We start from the raw sequence: 22300 nt of genomic DNA, 5'->3' as shown, positions 1-22300 counted from the left end.
ACACGACTAGGTATATGATTATGCTATGAACATATAATAAGATACCAATTGGATGCATGATTAACTCAATGGATGACTATAAAGACATTCTAAGAGTACTTAAGAAGAACTAAGAGAATGTACATGACTTATTCACTTTAGATCTAAAAATCTTCATGTAAAGAGATACACAAGATGCTAACTTTAAAATACACACACACACACACACACACATATATATATATATATATATATATGAATTATAATTGGATTATGACTTCATTATGGAATGAAGTGTAAATTTTATGGGAATGAGGTCCAAGAAAAACATAACTGGATAGTCTATTAAATAAGAATACGCGAGTACTTCAGAAGGTGAAATCAAATATGATTGGATGAACAAGATCATTGAAAAACTAGGTTTAGGCCTTCCTTTCAGGGATAACCTAGAAATATTTTGTGGGTTATAGAGTGTACTAAACAAAGCTAAAAAAAACTTTGTGTCACATATGAGCAACAATCATATTCTCCAAGATATTTAACTATACTAAGAGTAAATTCATATATGAAGATGATAGTATTCAAAAAATTCACACAAATTAAATTTAGTTAGGCCTATTAATAAAGTCTTTCTTCTAGGCTAAGTATGAATGGTTACACTTAAGCTATAAGATTTCGTTATTCTAGAAATGGGATTTTGATTTGTATTTAATATTTGGAAATTGGAACATTAAGGAAACAACTATTATATTGTTTTGATATACTTGGATATGATCATCACTTCAATACTTGTTGTGTTCTATATTAAAATGTTAAATCCATGAATAATATTATTATTCTAAAAGTTCACAGACGGTTATAAATATAGGAGCAATTATGAAGTAAGACTAATATGAATTGGATTACTTGACTCTCATAAGATGAAAGTAGGAAAGCGTTTGTAACCAAGATTTATAGGTACTTGTTAGAGGACTAGTACTGAACAGACCCACATCAAGATCACTTCATGGATCGTTATCATCAGTGATATATGATTAAAAGGTCCTATCTTTGTATACTTAACACCTGAGTTACATAGTGGAACTTAAGTATAGGGAATGTTGTGCTTTGATATGGTAAAATGTTGATCCTCAAATGGGGAGTTATAAAATCCATTTTCAAGTATGGTATGAACTATGAATTATATAATAAAAATGTGATTTGTTCCTTTTATGTAATAAGAGCTATATATCTAACATGGGTTACCCAAAGTTGAACAACAAATGATATTGATTGTGATCCAACTCTCATGTTCAATAGGATGTCTGTGACAAAGGGATAACTGATAAACCTACTTTATGCATCAATTGTTGCTTTGCACTTTTAGGAATTGGATGTTGATAATGTAATTCTTTGTTGTGTGCTATTGGGGGAAGTGAAATGTTGCTAGACGTTCACCACTGTTTATATCAATCTATGATGAGTCTTGTGCAAGTGAGAGATTGAAAGATATTTATACCCAAGAGTCAGTATAGAATGATATTTGCTAATGAAATATGATCCTACATGGCTATACATTATACCAATGTAACACCGTAAATTTTCGAACAAATTTTTCATTTTTAAATTACAAAAATTCTCATAATGCATTTCACAAAATCCCAATTATCAATTTAACAAAACACAGTTCCATAATTGTTTGATTAATAATCCAGGATCCTAAAAAAAGATAACTCTTTAACTCGTGTGTACAATCAAACCGGCGCCTTCCCGTGATCTTGAGAAGTACCTGAAACACATAACACATAACACGGTAAGCACACAGCTTAGTGAGTTCCCCAAATACCACAAATACACATTAGCCACTCGAGGCTATAACTCTGTAAGACCCTTTGGTCAATGTGTCTCAGTGGGATCCTCCAGTCCCACAACTCTAATGGACCCTCTGGTCCTAACTCTGTGGACCCTCTGGTCCTAACTCTATAAGCTCAGAATAAATACACAACATAATTCACATAGACATAATGCAAGATATCACAGTACTCAAATAAAAACATAAGATCAATATATACACATATTACCATAACAACATAAGTCACAAAGACAGTATGCACGATAACACATAACATATAATAAACAAATAAGACCCTCCGGTCGATAGTGTACTAATACTCTCCGGTCTATATGTACTGAGACTCTCTGGTCAATAATATACTAAGAAACTCCAGTTAATAGTGAAAATAAGACCCTCTATTCATAAACAAGAATAAGACCCTCCGGTCACACACAAATTACAACACATATAAGTATAATGAGAAGACTCACCTCGAATGGCGAACGGATCCTATACATGTTGCTGCTACACTCTGGCTTCTATCACTAAGTCAAACCCACAAATAACCCCATTAGGTTCTAAGAACAACCTTAACATTATTAGGTGTAAATATAGTCCACCAATCCGGTCCATGAATATCTCAAGTCCATTAGGCCCACCATGGCCCAATCATGGCCTAATTTTCCAAATTGGGCCCAAACCCTCATATGGGCCTTACCCTAAAGCCCATATAAATATTCTAGTTCACTTGACTGCTCTTGGATGGCCCATCAATGGCCCAAACACCAACCCCAATAGGAAAGCCCAACACAAGGCCCAAGAAAAATTAGGGTTTTCACATAAAATGACGATTAAGGTTAAGTGTTTCTCACTTACCCATTATGTCCATTATTCCACTAAGATGTCATATAATACAATTGTCTTGAGTTTTGTCCACTGGTCCAAATGCGGGTCCCAAAAGGCCCAACCAACAAACCCAACAATTAGGGTTTTCTAAACCCTAATTAGGATTTCTAGCCCAATCACTATCCAACTAGTCCAGATCAAACATTTGGACTAATTAGGGTTCACTATGCTAAGCACCACCCACTACCACCTTAGGTAGTGGTGGTCAGTAGGGGGTCACGGCGGCGGCCACCACCTCATGGTGGTGGTGGGGGGTTTTCCAACAATACATGCCACTATTCACCCACATAATTCCCGAGAACAACAACTTCACCCAAGCACAAACTCAAAAACACAACCACAACCACCTCTCATGGCAGCTGGTGGCGACGTAGGGCGGTAGGAAGCAAAATCGATGGCAGCCACCACCTTGAGGTGGTGGCGGTGGATTTTTCCTGTCCAAAAGTTCGCTCACAATACCATAACACCACCCAACAATATAGATCACGATAGAACATTGAAAAACGTACCTTCCCACGACCACTTTCGCAGCGGCCCAAGGCAGTCGGAGGAAAAGAAGAAGATTCGCTATGGCTACTGCTCGGAATAGAGATGGAGACGACGACACAGTGACGAAATAGGTGGAGAGGAAGGAAGCAATCGCAACAGGGAACCAGGCTGAGTTCTTCCCGACGAATGGAAGCCACGATCACGCTTCACAGCTCCGGCGAGCATGCGACGCCCAACAATTTCGCATCGTCCAGCAGCCTAGATGGCGTCCCGGCGGCGGATTAGCGGCGACAACAATTGGTCTGATCGGAATGGCGAACGAACATGGAGGGTGGCGGCTGGGACGTCTCCCATGGCGGCTGAATGCCCTTGATAAGTTTAGGGTTAGACGCTGGGAGGGAGCACCGGGTATACCCCATGACTTTCTTCAAACAATTTGTGATTTTTACAATACCAGCCCCTCCCCACCAAATCTTATTCAACTTTAACCCAATATTTACCTTTTTAACCCATACTTCCATAATTCTTTTAAAATGAAATCCAAATAATTACCATGCAGCCCCTAATTCCATAAATTCATTACAAATATGGTCCTAAACTTACCAAATAGCCCCTACCCTCAGGAATCTTTACAAATTAAAGCATGAACTTACACATTAACCCTAAAAATCCAAAATTACATCAATTGGCTCCCCGACACCCTCACCCCGCGAAAATATTATAAATTTATTAAACGGGATGTTACAATTCTCCCCCACTTAATTAGATTTTGTCCTCGAAATCTTTCCTGGCCATCCATTGCACGCGCGATAACTCGAACGGCCTGGCCACAAGCTCAAGCATAACCCAACTGTCCAAATTAACAGAGCTATACCAACCAACCGCATAACCAAGCAATCACTAGGTTCGCTTACTCCAAGCGATATTGCAACTGATCTGTAGTCACACATCATTTTCGACCTCTATCGTCTAACGCTCATGAACTCCATGAGTGTTGAGGTCCTTCGAAAACTAAAAGAACCAACCCTCCCAGGTCTAGAACATCAGATACAAACCACAACCATTCCAAATGAAATCCATCAGGGACCTAAAATCTCAACTCGTATATCCTTTACACAGATAGGGCCATCAGAGCTGGAATCACTCATCTCTAATCACATAGTCGACTCACGACCTGTGATCTACGAATCTACGCGTACATTACTCTCCAATTCTCTCCGAATTGCGATAACCTCTTCCCAATTCAAGATATAATGGATCTCAATCATCATGGAGACCCTAGTCTCGTTCCTGATCCGGCCACTAGGTTCCCAAAGACTCAGTTGCCAAGGCTACTGAAGCCTAAGAACTTGTCTGTTTCATGCTCTAACCAGGGAATACTACGGGTTCCCGTAGTCTTACAATACTCTCACACTGACTCGTGAATGCTACAACTACTCGCAGGCTTACATCACTTACTCACTTATTCGTGAATGCTACGGATCCCCGCATGATTACATCACTTACTCACTCACTCGTGAATGCTACGGATCCCCGCATGCTTACATCACTTACTCGTTCACTCGTGAATGCTACGGCTCCCCACAGGTTTACATCACTCACTCACTCGCCATGGGCTCTCTGTATGGTTTTTCCTTGATATAACAAAGTGATTACTCCCACCTTGATCATCCCACTCTCTTACCACCACATAATGTCATCATTAAGTCATCACCATATTACGCTCGTTGAAGTCATGCCCCGTGATCCATCATGGACAGGTGCACTCACCCACTGAGACTGGGCATCACTACTCCTGACGCCCATTATAGCAACAACGCCTCTTTCTCTCGATAAAATTCACATTCTTGGATAATCCCCGTCCGAACAATCAGTTGATGGGTTCCCACTAGAACAATAATTATTCGATACTCCACTTATCATATCATAAAATCGAGTCTCAAAGTAACCCAACAACTTAGGTCATCATACTCGGATATCCCGATACACCATCATCGAATCTCACAATGTCTTGCTACGACCATTGATCTTCTTCTCGCCCAACTCATAACCTCGAAATACTCTACTCACAAATTGAAACACGGAGAAATCATCAAGGACTGAGATCACATTGACGATCATCGGAACCCCATCCTATTACTGATCAAAACCCATGTAAAGCTACTCATAACAACTCTGAAACTAATTGACAAATCAAATGCTGCTCCTCCTTGAGTATAGATACAATCTATACACCAAACTATCAAATCTCAATAATCGAAACTGTACCTTGACAATCCAACTGCTTCAAACTCATCCATTGCAATCCCTGAAGAGTCCTTGACCATAATAAGATCCCTGACCGACAACTACTTGTCTTGGATACACTCGTTCTTTCTTGGGCACGTACAATATGTATAATCTCGCTCTATGCCTTGCCTCATCCACCACTAAACCTAAGTCTCGTATGACCGTACTGCAAGTTCCTGACACCCAATCCTCTAATCCCCAAATTGAACAGAGTGATGATTTCCCCAACAAAATACCACGTTCTCCCACACTTAGGGTTCGAACCGTCGCCTAATGTCATACTCAATTAACCACACTATAGACTGGCTCTCCAGATGTATCATTCCCAACTCCGGGGACGTACCACATAACACTCGATGACTTTTGGAAATGACCAAATAACTCCAAGTACCCCAGACCCCATATGTAAACCTCAGAATCCTCGCGATGTAACTGCCTCCAGTCACTTTGAAACTTCAGACCGACACACCGCTCGATACCCCATTGTTCCGTATTAGATCTAATTCAAAATATGATAACAATGCACAATCGCACACTTTGACTCTGACTCCTCGCCCTGCTTCCCAAATCGGGAAATATTTATAAAAGCAATAGACCTCATTCTCATTGCCGATACATAACGTAGACCACGAGGGCCACCACCCCGATATACTCCTTTTACCACCGAGAATTGCTAATAAAAGTACCTTTTCCTCAATAAGGCACCTCCTTGTTCTCATACATCTTAGTCCCACTAATGACTCTTTCCTGGTATAAGAATATCTCGCAGCAAACATATTGCCCAAATACTCTGGTGAAAAGGTCACCAATCTTGCTACCCCACAAGGTTTACCTCCAACTCTAGACCATAACTTAGTATCCTTTCTACTCCTCACAGAAATAGCACACCGCAGTCACATGAAGTGGCATTTCTGCTAGCAGTCGACTGCATAGCTCAAACTGTAATCCTCCATGAAGTACCACCTCTACTCATCCCTGAGTCTTGCGACTCAGACTGACATCCCATTTTCCCACCTCAAAGTACACTCCTTTGACTTTTATGAATAGATCTGGTCAATTGTCGGTATTGTGGTCCACTTAAACATGAAGAATATTGACAAACTTTTCTAAATAAACCATTTAGCTGACGACGACCACGAGTATTGTTGTCCACTTAAATTAAGCAACGAGATCTATAGGCAACCTCTTAAATGGTTCAATTTTAGTTGCACTAGAACGTGTTCCCTATTTCCCAATATACTCTGGTTATCAAGAACTTCCAAAGAACTCTTTACTTTAGGTGAGTAAACAATTATTAAGGAGGAAGTCAGATTTAGAGATAGATGCATATGTTGTGTCCCAGGTCGGATCTCTTTCAATCACGCAGAGGGGACAACATATGACTAACAGAGATAAAGGGTTATAGAAATAATAGGGTGCATATGCTGTGTTCCGGGTTGGATCTTCAGATCACGCAGAGGAGACAGCATATGGCTAACAGATAAGAAGAATTTCATAGATAAGGAGGTGCATAGAAATAGAGTTGCATATGTTGCAATCCAGGTCGGATCTTTCGATCACACAGAGGAGGAAACATATGACTGACAGATAGAAAGCAAGAAAATAATTTCCTACATACCTACTTTATCAGAACCCCCCAGTCACCCTATCAGAACCAGAATTAATGACATAGGTCCATACATCAAGGAAAGGTTGAACCACTGTTCTAAATGCGTATTAATTTAGTGTATCCTGTAGGTTCCCGTGTTTATCTCATTGCCCAATCTACCCGAGCGTCTTATGGTCAGTCCAAACAATCCTATCTAAATCCACACTATCAAATCCTTCGTTCCTACCAGCACATTGAACACAGAGTCTAGACAATTCAGATTCAGTCCTTTACACATGTTTTAGACTGCCCGTTATCACTTTCTTGATATCACTTCCCAAAACAATACTTGCAAACAAAAACTGTTAAGAAAATGAAAAATTGTCTTTAAAACGAATCAGAGTAAGATAAACTCAGGAGTATAGAGAAGAAAACGCAAACCGTAATTCACCGATTAAATTTGCATCCAGAAGGTCTGAGAACAGCACGCATAATCTCAGAACAGATCCGAAAATTCTTCATGTTTTTAAGCACAACCCCCATGAGTGACTCCTTCCTTTCTTCCCTTCCCGCAAAGGACACATACTCTCAAACAAAATTCCGAGTGTTGTACAATCGAGAGATGCCTCCTATCATGTGCCTGGAATAGCCACTACCAACAAACCGAAGTCTGATGATATGCCTCCATAGCTGCTCCAGCACAGATAGGGATCAATTGGTCTTTGGAACCCAGTCCCTTTTGAAACAGGGTCGAACTTTGTCATCATTTCAAGGTACTCTCTCCCATGACATAACCTATTCATCACAAACAAAAGATGTAGAAATATTAGAACTATTAGAAGATTTGGGAGAGTGAGCCTTCAAAACCCATTTGTAGTTGGATTTAACCCATTCCTATTTCGATCTGATGGGTGGCTCAGTACTTGCTTTTGATCTTGATTTCGACCGTTGAAATGAATTTGACCTAACCGGTCTTTCTTTCACTAAAGCATCTCTTGGAATGGGCTTCTTGGCCGACATTTCCTTCTTGCCCTTGGGATTCGGATTCTTGGCCTTCTGTGCATTCCAGTCTCCATGGTTTGAACGTGACCTTGAGGGGTTTCTTTTGAAGTATCTCCCTCTTGGTTCGTTCTGCCAGCCTTGTGCATAGTAGGGAACGTATGCGCTATTTGGACAGTTTCGGGCAATATGTCCAGGTGTTCCACAGTGAAAACATGTCTTTTTCTTCACTGTGAAGTTGTTTCTTCCAGCCTCTAGTGGCGTATCCATGCCTTGTCTCTTATTGATCCCACATGCACACTTGAAAAAAGCACTATGTTGCGCAGGAATTGGAGGCATGTATTTCTCAACGACAGGTTTGTTAGGAGTAACAGAATTCAAAGCAACAGATTCTGAGTTCAAGGAGTCATTGGTTTGTTCAGTAGTGTTCTCCTTGTTCTCATCTTCTGCTACTTTACCTGCACATGAAGTAGAAACATTATTATTTTCAACCTGAATACCTCCTGACACAAATCCAGCTGGTTTGCCATATTGAAGATGTGCCTCCTTGTCAATTTCTTCCTATGTCATAGGGATGGATGTGTAGTTATGACTAAAAGGTGGAGGAACATTATCATACCCTAGACCCTTGTTTTGATTATCGTTGAATTTTAATTGGGTTTCAAATAAGGACTCGACTGTCTTACTTGATGCAGTATAATTTTTGAAACTAACATCTGTGTTTCTACACTTAATTTTCAAAGTGTAAAGTTCTTCAGTTACAACAGCAAGTTGTCTCTTAATATAGTCATAATTTTCACACTTGTTGCTATACTCTTCCTGAAGCTTCCTAAATTCTTTGGTTTTTTTGCTTCTAATTCAGCCTTCAGGGGTTTCTGTCCTTTCCTAAGTTGATATCCTTCGTATTTCAGGTCATTAATGTCCCTTTTTTCGCAAGTCATTATGTTCACAAAGAAGTTTAATTGTAGCTTCACATGATTGAGAGCATAAAACTTCATTGAACAGAATGTTTGCAGAACTCATTGTTTTTCCACACTTCAAAGCGTCAAGCTCTTCAATTACATCAGCAATACTAAGATGATTGAGATCTTTTGTCTTCTTGATGACAACTACGTTCATATCCCATAATTTCGGAACTGAATTCAGTAGCTTTTTGTTTATCTCAGATTTGGTCAAGAAGATCCCAACTATATTCATCTCAGTAGTGAGTGTGGTAAATCGCTGCAACTAAGCTTCGAAGGTTTCTCAAGGGACATAATTGATCATGCTAAAATTTTGTCTTAACATATCCTGACGATTCTCGTTCATGTCTTCATTTCCCTCGTTGACCTTAAAAGCCATTAAAAGCACAACTTGAAGCCAAAATAAAACTTAAACGTCAAACTTAAATTTAAAAATGCCCTTTGACTATAAACCTCAAACGTCAAATTTAAAAAGTCAAACTCAAAAATCAAACTTGAAAAGTCAAACTTAAAAATCAAACCGAAAAGCTAAATTTGAAAATTTAAAAATTAAACGAGAAAGTCAAAGTTTAAAATCAAATGTCAAATTTTAAATGTCAAAGTCAAAATTTAAATTTTTTTATAATAATAATAATAGTAATAATTATTATTATTTATTATTATTAAATGAAATTTAAAAATAAAAGAAAATTGATTTTGGGATGAAAATGTAAAAAATGCAAATCTGGATGCGATTAGGAGAGTCTATGAATAAAATTCGGAGAGAAAGGAACATGATGCAAGTTGGTTCAACTAGTTTGATGCGTGTGTTGATAACTCAAGGGACCCGGGTTCGATCCCCAACACCCCCAAAAATCGCTTCTTAATTTTTTTTAGATGCGCGTGATGCTGCCGAGCCTAAGCGACCAAGTCGTCCAAGCCGAGCAGCACACATTCCGACTAAGCCGCAATCTCCGGCCGCAAACCTCCGGTGACCACAAACCTCCGGCGACCGTAAACAGTTTCCGGCCGTAAGCTCCGGCAACCGCAAACTCCGACCGTAAACTCTGGGAAACCCTAGCCGTAAACGCCGCCATCGCCGACCGTAAACTCCGGCCGTAAACCCTTCAAAGGCCGTATACTCTTCATAGATTTCGTGAAAAATAGCGTTTTCACCTCCTTTTGCTCTAAAAGTCGATCAAAAACGCAAAGAACAAACCCCCTTAATTCTCAGAGATCTATCCAAAAACGCAAAAAATTCGAAAATAAGATCAAATAAGCTCCAGATCTGACAAAATTGACTGATACAATCGTTGCTTTGATACCAATTGTAAGTCCCCAATTTGCTTATGTATCAATCAGATCCGTTTGATGGTGCGAAATCCCAATCAAACGGATGATGTCAGATCAAAGAGAAAAGAAGGAGAAGAAGAAGATGATGAATCTTGAATGTATTGATTAGAATAAAATTCCCTTACACAAGATTCACACATACTAACACACACTAAAGCTACTCTCTTCTCTCTTGGCCGTATACTCCCTTCTGTTCATCAATCTACTCCTCAACCCTAACACCTATATATATACTAGGGAATATGGGCTTGGTGAACATGGGCCGTAAACCTGTTTACGACCATAAACACAATCGTAAACACGTATACGTTTGTAAACACCAAGATGTTTACGGTCCAAGACACAAAAATACATTTTTCTAGAAAAGTAAAGTATAAACCATATTTTTGACCCAACAAATGTAGATGATATCAGTAATGTTTTCCTTAAACAAATTTTATAAGCAATATAACTAAAATAAAAAATTTTGGTCTCGATTTTTGGGATGTAACAAGTTGGTATCAGAGCCTTGGTTTGAGGGATTCAGGCACACCTTCGGGGGTGTCTAGACTCAAATCGAGGGCTTGAAAGATTTTTAGAAGAAAAATATTTTTCTAAAATTTAAAAATAAGGAGTTTGGAGAAAGAACAAGGTGTGTGATGCGTGCGACCGGCCAAGCTCAAGTAAGTTTTTCTCCAAGATACCTATACATGATATGTTATGTTATATGATATGATTTTGAGAACTGCATGCTAGACTAGGGCTATGGATCTAGGGAGGATGCCTTGTATGCCTGTTATGTAATTATGAGAACTACATGCTAGATTAGGGCTAATGGTCTAGGAAGGATGCCTTATATGCCTATTGTATGAGGTTATTGAACTATATGCTAGGGGTGGTTAGTCAGCTGTATGATAGCCTGATTAGGTTATGGTTACTCAATGCCCGAATTCTCCTTGCTTTGTGCTTATAAGAGTTCTAGCTAGCTTTGAATAACTAGTAAGCGAATGTGTAATAATATTCACAAGCTAGTTATGGAAGGGTGGTAGGGACTCCTTGTGCAACTGATGGCAGAGAGTAGATCAGAGAGTACCCTAGGATAAGCCTAGGATGAGATTAGCTTGAAAAGCAGTATTAGTATAAGGTACTTTGTGAAGTCGAAGCCATCCTTGAGGAAAGTACAGATAGATGTGGAAGGTAGTATGGACCCACACTACTGGAAGTAGAGGATCCATAATCGAATCAAGGAGGGCTAAGAAAGAACCAGGGAACTTGGAGAGTGTGTGGGACCTCTCCAAAGTATGTATGACCCTGACATTTATGTGTTTTATTTCAGTATGGCGATTACGCGACATGGAGCAGGAGGTTCAGGGTTTGGATCAAGATCAGAATTAGGCTCGGGTGTAGGATCCGAGCAGATTGATGACGGGCTACGCGAGTTCATCGCGTCTAAGATCTTGAGAGGTATCCTCGAGGCGACCCCTGTAAGGTCCTAAGAACGGACTTTACAAGTGATCAATAGGAAACACAATCACACAAAACAAGAATAGAGACGAAAAGAGAATAAACCAAGCTTGCACTCATTTTATAGCTATAAACGTCTGATACAACTCGATAGAAAGCCATGAACAATAAGGCATCAACAACCAAAATACGTCTGACTAACCCTCTATTTATAGGGACCACGACCGAGAAGAGTTTATGGCCGTAAGGTGTTTACGGCCGTAAACTCATTACAAACCTTAAAATTGCTATAACACCTACTAACATACTCCATCTAAACCAAACTACTATTACATTGCAAAGCCTAGACCAAACCATTAATTTGGGCCCTTCAATCTCCCCCTTGGTTTGGTGCTAGCTTGAAGTTAACCTTTATTGACTACCATAACGTCTGCTTGCCCCATTTCCCTATTCCACATACACTTGTTTAGAATATCAGCAATCATTGTTGTATACACCTTCGCAGCATCCTCAAAAGTATCCTCTGCAACCAAAATCTGAAAGTTGCTTAGGTGATGAATATCCCATTTTCGGAATTGTAACAAATCTCTTCGATCATATAGTCGAATGCATCCATTCTGGTGCTTGATGACCGCAGCGGAAGTAATTTCATCGAAAACCCAACACTCCATTGAACTTAGAGATCCATCTTGATAATTTTGAAGCACAGGGAACTGTTTGACCTGCTTGGTTGCGGGCCACATCACATGTTGCAGAGGCTTGTCAGTTTTAGGATCAATGATATCAGAATGCTCTACTATAACGGACTCAACAATTTTCATGGCAAGAAACCCTTTCTTAACTTGATCTGCAAGGAAGTGCTTGAACTGAGTCGCTTGTGGATTGTTTGTGAGATTGGAGAAAGGAGCTCGAGACAATTCTGTCAGATCGACCCTAGTCCATGAACTGAAATCATGACTATCTCTGTAAAGCTCAGAGTTGCCACTTTTCCTTAGCACGATCCACATCTTGAGAGGAGCATGAAATCCCCACGAAAAAAATCCGGATCTATCACCGAAAGTATCTCTGAATCGAACAACTTCAAGATCAATCATTATAATCGCAGGTTCATCCCAAGAAGTATTTTGATTAGAGTTTCTTTTAAACAGTAATTGCCCTTTCTTAGCTGCTTCCTCTTGTGCATCGCGAATGGTTTCTGAAACATGGGGGGGGCTTGAGGAGGCTCATCTTCAACACAATTAACTGCTCCTGATGTTTGACCAGTTGGCAAAGTAACTGGAAAGGCTTGAACATGTAGATTGATCTGGTATTCATCAGCAGACGTTTGGTATTTATCACTGAGGTCTTCCTCAAGCTTCTTATTTAGCTCAAAATAGCTTGAAGTCAAGAGATTGAAGTGATCTTGAAGATCAGAAATCTGTTTTGACTTTAGATCTTTGTCCTTAGTAAGATCAGCTACTTGCATACCAAGCTTTGAATTATCAGATTGAAGCTCAGACACTTGAACATTAAGCTTTGAATTTTCAGCTTGATGACCTGACACACGAATGTCAAGCTCAATGTTTTTCTGACTCAGCACTGATATCTCCTTCTGTAGCCCTAAGATAGTTAGGTTGTCTCCTCCAGGACCACGATCCCCTATAGAAATACCTTTACCGTGAGGAAAAGGCATCAAAAATTGCTCCCCATCCAAATGCATGGCTAATCTCACAGAAGTCTCATCGTGATCAGATCGAGGAGGAGCAAACCCTGGTGGAATAGAGGAACCACCAACATCAAAAGCAGTGTCTGGACCCACAGTAAAAAGTTTGGTTGTGGTAAGACTGGGAGTAGTAGTAGGTGGTAGTGGGAGGCCGCTAACGAGACTTGCAATTTGCTCACTCTGCCTTGGATCCCTTCTTCTTTTCAACGGGGGTTGACCAGTCTGTGTTTTTGCAGAATTACTCACAAATAGCTCTGAAGTAGGAGGAACAGAAACAAGATGGGAAAATCCCATAACCGTCTCCATTGGAGTGGAAATATTTGCCATTTGTTTTGAAGTAGGGGTTGCAGTTTCAAAAACTTCATTAGACTCCCTTGACTTCGTTGTTGGAAGAACAACTTCATCGACATTGTTAAAGATTGTGTCAAGTTTCTCATTCGACACCAAATTAGCACTACTGGCTAGAGAAGCTGCAATATCATCATGATCAAAACCAGTGAGATCAAAATCACTAAAGGAATCATTTATATCTCCCTCAACATTTGCTTCAAACTCCACATTCATTCCTGAAACATCACCTTGAGCACGATCAATCATTAAGCCATGTTCTTCTACCACATGAGCGTCAGGAGTAGGAGTATCTTCCTTTTCAGTACTTTCATCATCAAATACATCAATAACAACATTGTTTGGAGATGACTTCTCAGAAGATGCAGGCTCAGAAGAAGCCTGGTCAGATGAACCATAAGATTCTGCAGGTTCATTTAGTTCAGTGAACTTTCCAAACTTTTCAAGCGGGTATTTTCCTTGAAAAATAACCTTTCCTTTTCGATTCTATTTGATGAGTCCTACACTGTGAGGACCCAATGATTTCATATTCAGAATATCACCTTCTTTTTTCACATCCGGAAACTGAGCATCGATGAACAGCTGAATGAATCTAGGATACAACAAGAAAGTATCCCGAGTTGAAGCTCGAATGTTCACAACAAACTCATCCAAGATGAATCTCGAAAAGTTGATCTTCACTCCTGCGGCGAGAGAAACAATTGCGCCGGTATTCCTTTGAGAAATCTCATCTGCTCCTGATCTTCTCCCTGAAATGCAGCTAACGAACACGTGTGCTAAAAATCTCCAATACGGATGTAAGAGCTTCTTTAAAGTTGGAGGTGAAGTGCCTTCATAACTCATTCTCCTTAAAATTCTTTGAGTGTCTTCAATCCCAATTTCCGTAGGGAAATTAGGTTGATCGTTAATGAGCAACGTCTCTCTGATAAAGCTTTCATTAATCACAATTTCGCGTCCTTGAACTATAGCTTTAATAGTGAAATGACCGGCATCACTCATATCCATGTTGGCAGTCGACCAGAATTCTCTAATTAAATTATGGTAAACAACAGGATTTACTGTAATAGCAGATGCCAAACAACACTCCCGAAGTCTGCGAATCATTGACCGAAGATCCGAGTGAACAACTGGAGGATCCGCCAAGACAATTGCAAGATTGTGCATATCCGAAAATTTGAGGTTCGCCATTATCCTTGTGGCCGGAAGCTCCGTCGTGTCATTTTTCTCGATTTCTGCTTCGACAACTCGGTTAATCACACAATAAAATACATATTCCTGATCCTGAACTCATTACCTTCCAGACTATCGGATTAGTTTTGCAAAATTTGACGGAATTTTTTTTGAAGAGAGAGAGAGAGTGGGAGGGACGTTTGCGGCCGGAATCAAGGATATGGAGGAGATTCTGGTGGTAAACTCCTTTTTATACTTATTTACCATTTACCTAATAACCACACAGTATTAAGCTAAGTCCAACACAGTCAAAAATTTTAAAACGGTTCTTTCTGAGGATTTTTCTAATGGTAAAATTAAAATAAAATAAAATAAAATTAACTATGCATAAAAGAATAAAAATAAAATAAAATAAAATAAATTTATAAATTTTAATCGCAAAAAAATAAAATAAAATGAAATAAATAAAAATAAAAATAAAATTTAAAATAAAAATTAAAGATAGAATAAAAATAAAATTAAAATAAATAAAAATAAATATAAAAAAAATAAAATTACAGTAATTTAACTTCAACTAAAATATAATCTTAAAATTATAGTAGTTAAATTTAACTTCAACTAAAATATAATCTTAAAATTTAACTACTATAATTTTAAAACGTGTTTCCCGCTTCCTGATATGCCCCAACCATCAAAGACTTCCAAAGTACTCCTTACATCGGGTGAGCAGAGAATCATTAGGAGAGAGGATAGATTCAGATTGTTATTACTTATAGTTTTAGAGGGATTGAGAAGTAGAAGGTTGCATATGATGTGTACCAGGTCGGATTGTTAGTCACGCAAAGGAGACAACATATGGCTAACAGATAAAAGAATTTCATAGATATAATATGCAGAGAAATATAGTTGCATATGTTACAGTCTAGGTCGGATCTCCCGATCACGCAGAGGAGGCAACATATAACTAATAGACAGAAAGAAAGAAAATAATTTTCTACAGACCTAATTCATCGGAATTTACCAGTCGCCCCATCCAACCGGAATTCATGACAGAATCCGCACATTGAGGAAAAGTGAATCCACAGTTCTAGATACGGGTTATTTAACGAAATGCTCAAATTTAATCTATCCTAAGAAATTAAAAATAAAAAAATAAAAAAAATAAAAATAAGAATGAAAAATGAAATTGAAGAATCAAGAAAGAGAAAAAAATAAATAAATAACTTAATCCTCAAAACGAATCATTTTCAGAAAATCCACAAGCACATCGAAGCGAGCTTTGTTAAATGGCTTTGTGAACAAATCTGCCACGTTATTATCAGTGTGGACCTGTTCCATCCGGATTAGCGAACATTCATAACAGTCTCTGATGAAATGAATTTTAATGTCGATGTGCTTGGTTTTAGAATGTTGGACTGGTTTTTTGGCAATTTGAATAGCAACTTCATTATCACAATATATGGGGGTTTCTAAATAATTCAAACCATAGTCCAACAGCTGATGTTGAATCCAAATAACTTGAGAGCAGCAGGCCAATGCAGCAACGTATTCCGCCTCTGCTGTGGAGGTTGATACAGTGTGTTGCTTCTTGCATTGCCACGAAACTAGTTTGTCACCTAGGTACTGACATCCTCCAGAGGTTGATTTCTTGTCAAGCTCACAACCTCCATAATTATTGTCAGCAAAAGCATAAAGATCAAATTCAGAATTCTTCGGATGCCAAAGACCCAACTTTGGGCTCCCTTTGATATACTGAAAGATTCTTTTGATAGCAATAAGATGTGAAAGTTTAGGATTAGCCTGATAACGTGCGCATTGAAAAACTGCAAACATGATGTTAGGTCGGCTTGCAGTAAGATACATCAGCGATCCGATCATCGATCGATAGTGAGTCTGATCTATGGATTCGCCTTCAGGATTTGGAGTCAGAAGAAGTCGTTCAGCCATTGGTGTTGAAGCCGTTTTAGCATCGTGAAGCCCGAACTTCTCAAGAATGTCCTCCACATACTAGGCTTGATGTAGCAGGATTCCGGTTGAATTCTGTTTAACCTGAAGCCCCAAAAACATGGTCATTTCTCCCAACGAACTCATCTCGAACCGCTTCTTCATTACACCTTCAAATTCTTTGCAGAGCTACGGCCTGATCGACGCAAAGATAATGTCGTCAACATAGATTTGCACAAGAATTTGATCATTGCCGACATGCTTGATAAACAAAGTCTGATCGATGGTGCCACGAGAATAGCCATGCTCGAGAAAATGCTTAGTTAGAGTTGCGTACCACACTCGAGGAGCTTGATGTAATCCATACAATGCCTTGTCCAACTTGTCGGAATGATTAGGAAATTTTGAGTCAACGAACCCAGGAGGTCGATCAACGTAGATTTCTTCCTTCACCTTGCCATACAAGAAGGCAGTCTTGACGTCCATTTGATACACGGTAAAGTTCATGTAAGAATCATATGGTAGAAAGATACGAATAGCCTCCATTTGCACACGTTTTATAGCTATAAACGTCTGATACAACTCGATAGAAAGCCGTGAACAATAAGGCATCAACAACCAAAATACGTCTGACTAACCCTCTATTTATAGGGACCACGACCGAGAAGAGTTTACGACCGTAAACTCATTACAAACCGTAAACTTGCTATAACACCTACTAACATACTCCATCTAAACCAAACTACTATTACATTGAAAAGCCTAGACCAAACCACTAATTTGGGCCATTCAACCCCGGTCATTTTCGGGTCGATCAAAGAGGGGATTATTGAGCTGATGGAGGATCGCCTCCGGACATTCAGGAGCGAATTGGCGTCCAGCCAATCGGGTACGCGCACACTGTCCTTCAAGGACTTCAAGGGTAGTGGTGCACTAGAATTTAATGGGGTGAAGGACCCCATTGCTGCCAGGAGAGGTATCATATACATCGATTCTGCGCAATTGATGAGCTTCTGCCTGAAAGGGTCGAAGGTCCGCTTTGCTGCAGGTTGTTTGAGAGACAGAGCTAGGGATTGGTGGGAGTCGGTTGGTGACTCACTGGGAGCCCCGTCCATCGAGGCGTTGACTTGGTCGGACTTTATGACCAGGTTCATGGCTGAGTTTATGCCAGCTGTAGAGCTTCAGCAGCTGTCCAGGTAGTTTCTGGATTTGATACAGACTATGAAGACAGTGGCGGAGATCACTGCCAAGTTCCGAGAGAGGGCTTTGTTGGTACTTCAGTATGCAGGGGATGAGGAGATACGGAAGACCCACTATCATGACATGTTGAGGGTTGACATTCGAGATCATGCCAGCTACTCACCCTGCCCGACCCTGGAGTCCATGATTGCCAGGGTGAGGGAGAGGGAGATTGATTTGGAGCACCTTAGCAAGAGGAAGGAAGAGGCGGATAAGGTTACTAGGGTTTCGGGGAAGAAACCCAAGGGATCCGACACTAGGTTGAAGGGCCAGCTGGGCCAGAGCCGTTGCAGCAAATGCGGCAGGCCGCATGAGGGTGCTTGTGTTGGATAAGGTGTCTAAGTCCATAACTATATTTGAGATGTACTTGACCCGGCCCAACATGGTCCATTTGGGTTGCACTTCACCCGAACAATTTATATGGATAATATTTTGAGAACAGTATAAGTTATGATTTATTAATATATTATAAGTTCTAATATATTAATAAGAAATCATATTATTTAATTAGTATTGATCTAAAATTAATTTACAATTAATTTGGTGATCAAAATTGTGACTAATTAAACATGGACTCTTGTATTTATATAGTGTGGGCTAATGCTTATTTAGAGTGGGCTAGGCTTTCATGGTAAGGCCATGGATAGTGCATGGAGCTTTAACCCATGGATCTCATGGAAATGAAAATTCATGGGTAGTAGGGTTTACATGGATGTAACCCTAATCCACCACACTATATAAAGGAGTCCTTGACACTTGAAATAAAGCTAGTTTTTGTGTGAAAACTAAGAGGGCCAATTTCAAGAAGAGTGATACTATTCTCTCAAAGATTCCAAGGTTTGTGGTGATTTGTGACTTCCATTTGAGGCATCCACATTATTGGTGCTAGGCTCTCAAACTCCAAGCATTCAACCACTACTAAAAGGTATGTAACTCTACTAGCTTATTATGTTTTAATAGTTCCCTATGCCATGGTAGTTAGGTCAAGAACCTTGGAAAAACAAATTTGCATGTATCATAGTAAAACATAGATCTAAGGTTTCTAGGGTTGCATGTACACCATAAGAGTGTTAGAATGCTCAAAACTCTTCAGTGGTATCAGAGACTAGGCTTGTTTATTTCATACTTGATGCAAATTGTTGAAAAAACTCAAGTTTTCTGCATTCTACAGCATGAACTCACCGAGTCCATGGGGGACTCGACGAGTCCATGAGTAAATTCATCCTACTCGTCGAGTAGGTTCGTGCAATCGATGAGTAGGAGCCCCAGAATGCAGATTTTCGAGTTTTGCTGCTGCAAATGGACTAGAAACATTACCTAAACTGTTTTGGTGTTATAAAACTTGTTTTAGATGGTGTAATGGTTATGCTAATCCATTTTCAATAGCTATTATCAAAATTTCAAGTTTTATATGGTTAATTTATGATTCTTGAAATTGTTGATATGTATGTTCATGAACTTATGAGTTTAGAAGATCATAGGAATTATTTGTAACTTGCTTGCTAGTTTAATTCTTTATGATTATGTGTTTTAATGGAATCCATAATTTGTGCTCAAGTTATGGATTACCAAAGTCATCCTTTTAAAGTCCATTAAAGAAACACATTGGTTACATAAAATGAAAAGTCTCTCATTTTAATAATCCATTAACTCATAAGTTATGAAAGATGAAAAGTTTTGAAAGTTACAAAACTTGCCCTCAAGTTTTGGAACATGTAAAGTCACTTTAAAAACTTTAGTTCCAACCCCTAGAATTTTAAAAGTGCAAATTCAACCCTTATACTTTATAATATTATAAGTTTAATAATAATTATATATGTATAAGAAAAATTTGTTTTACCTTTAGTAGGCCTCATTCACAAAGCCGGTCTATAAGGGGGGGGGGGGGGGGTAAAAGGTTGATTCCTATAAAATGGCAGCTTAATGGGTGTCCACTCTCATCCACCACTTCCTTGATCGGTGGAGGGTCGTTAGCCAAACGGGTAAGACAAGTACATTAAATTCTCATTAAAAGTATGATGAATATAAAGTAACTAAATGTTTTTATAAATTCCCAATCTTAGTTACTTTACGAAAATGTGAATAAGGTGATAACCCATGAAATTACACTTTGCACTTTGATAAAGTCGTTAGTGGAGCGTGTGTGGTTAACCGGTACACTAACCTGGACTTAACTGTTGGATTAATGTCTAAGTCCATAACTATAATTGGTAAGACTTGACCCGACCCGGCATGGTCCGTTTGGGTTGCATGGCATCATGCATTTGGATAGACTAAAATGAGAGAAATAACACTTAAGGTTTTTTAATATATTATAAGTTCTAATATATTAATAAGGTTATTTTATTAGTATTGATCAAGAATTAATTTGGAATTAATTAAGTGATCAAAAGGAGACTAATTAAATATATGAGTTGATTTTGTAAATCATTCATTCTTATATACGTGGGCTTGTGATCCAAGATTCCTTATGGTTGACTAAGTCCATGGGGTGACTCATGGATGCTCCATGAAGGTTAAAATCCATTGAGCATAAGGAATGGGTGAAGTCATGAGTTACATGGTGTAACCCTAATAGCCACCATATAAAAGAATCCCATGGCTCAAGAAATCGGGCACTATGTGTGAGTGTGAGGGCTAGACAATTTCAAGGAGTGTTCAAGTTTCTCTCAAGTTATTCCAAGTGTATTTGGTGTTGTGTGAACCATTTGAGGTGTCACACTTGGGGCACTAGGCACTCAAGCTTCATGAAGACTTTCTACATCAAAGAGGTATGTATTCTATCTTGTTATATTCATTGTTTTGTATGCTAGATTAGGATAATACCTTGGAAGTTCATATTTGCATGTATAATAGAGAAAACATAGATCCAAGGTATTTAGGGTTGCATGTACACTTAGGAGTGTTATAATGCTCAAAACCCAACAATGGTATCAAATCCACGGGTTGTTTTCTGTTATATTGATGCAAATATTTTATTTTCAAAGTTGGAAAAAAAGGAAAAAAGAAACATGAAGTTTGTCAAATTTTAAGATAATTACTTATTCTTGTGAAAAACTAATTGTTTGTAAAATTTGAATAATTTGCTTTATGAGTTGAATTAGGTCAAATTTAATAAAAGATAAAATGATATGATTATTTTATTAGTTTTAAAAGTTTGATCTAAAGAGTTTTATTTTTTGAAACCTCCATAAGTTATGGATATGAAAAGGTTTTTAAAAAAATTGATTCAAAGTTTTTATGGAGTTACAAAATTTGGTGTTAATGCTTTAAAGAATTCCATAACTTAAGAATAAGTTATGGATCACCAAAAGTTTTTTTGTGTTACCTTGTTTTATGAGTGAATTTAGATTAATGAATAAAATTATGTGATAGTTGGTTTTAATCCAAATTAACCTAAAAGAAGTTCATAAAATGTGTTTATGTAACTTATAAGTCACATTTATGAATCTTAAAACTCATAAAAGTTGCCATAGGTTACAAAATGAAGAGTCTTTTTCCTCATTAAATTGTTTTATGACTCCATAACTTGTCCTCAAGTTATGGATGTTCAAGAGTCACTTCATTAAAGTTTTTAAAACTTTAATTAAACTCATAAGTTATGAAAATCCAAGAGTTTTGAATAGTTTCAAAACTTGCCCTCGTGTTTTGGAATTTGTAAAGTTTTCCCCATGAATACTTTAATTCCAAGTTAGCCCTTAGAATTTTAAAAGTTAAAATTCAACCCTTAGACTTTATAATATTATAAGTTATATATATATATATATATATATATATATATATATATATATGTAAGTATGTATAAGAGTAAAGTCAGTCTTATCGTTAGTAGGCCTCATTCACGAAGCCGGTCTATAAGGGGGGTATAAGGTTACTGCCTATAAAATGGCAGTTTAATGGGTGTCCACTCTCACCCACCGCTTCTTTGACCGGTGGAGGGTCGTTAGCCGAACGGGTAGGACAAGGACTAGAATTCTCCCTTCATTAAAAGTATTAATGATAAATACTAAGTAGCTAAACCTTTTATTAATTCCCAATCTTAGCTACTTAGGAAAATGTGAATAAGGTGCTAATCCATGAAAGTACACTTTGCACTT

This window comes from Lactuca sativa, chromosome 9 (genome assembly GCF_002870075.4).
Source record: "Lactuca sativa cultivar Salinas chromosome 9, Lsat_Salinas_v11, whole genome shotgun sequence".
Lineage (NCBI taxonomy): Eukaryota > Viridiplantae > Streptophyta > Magnoliopsida > Asterales > Asteraceae > Lactuca > Lactuca sativa.
This window is presented reverse-complemented; position numbering follows the sequence as displayed.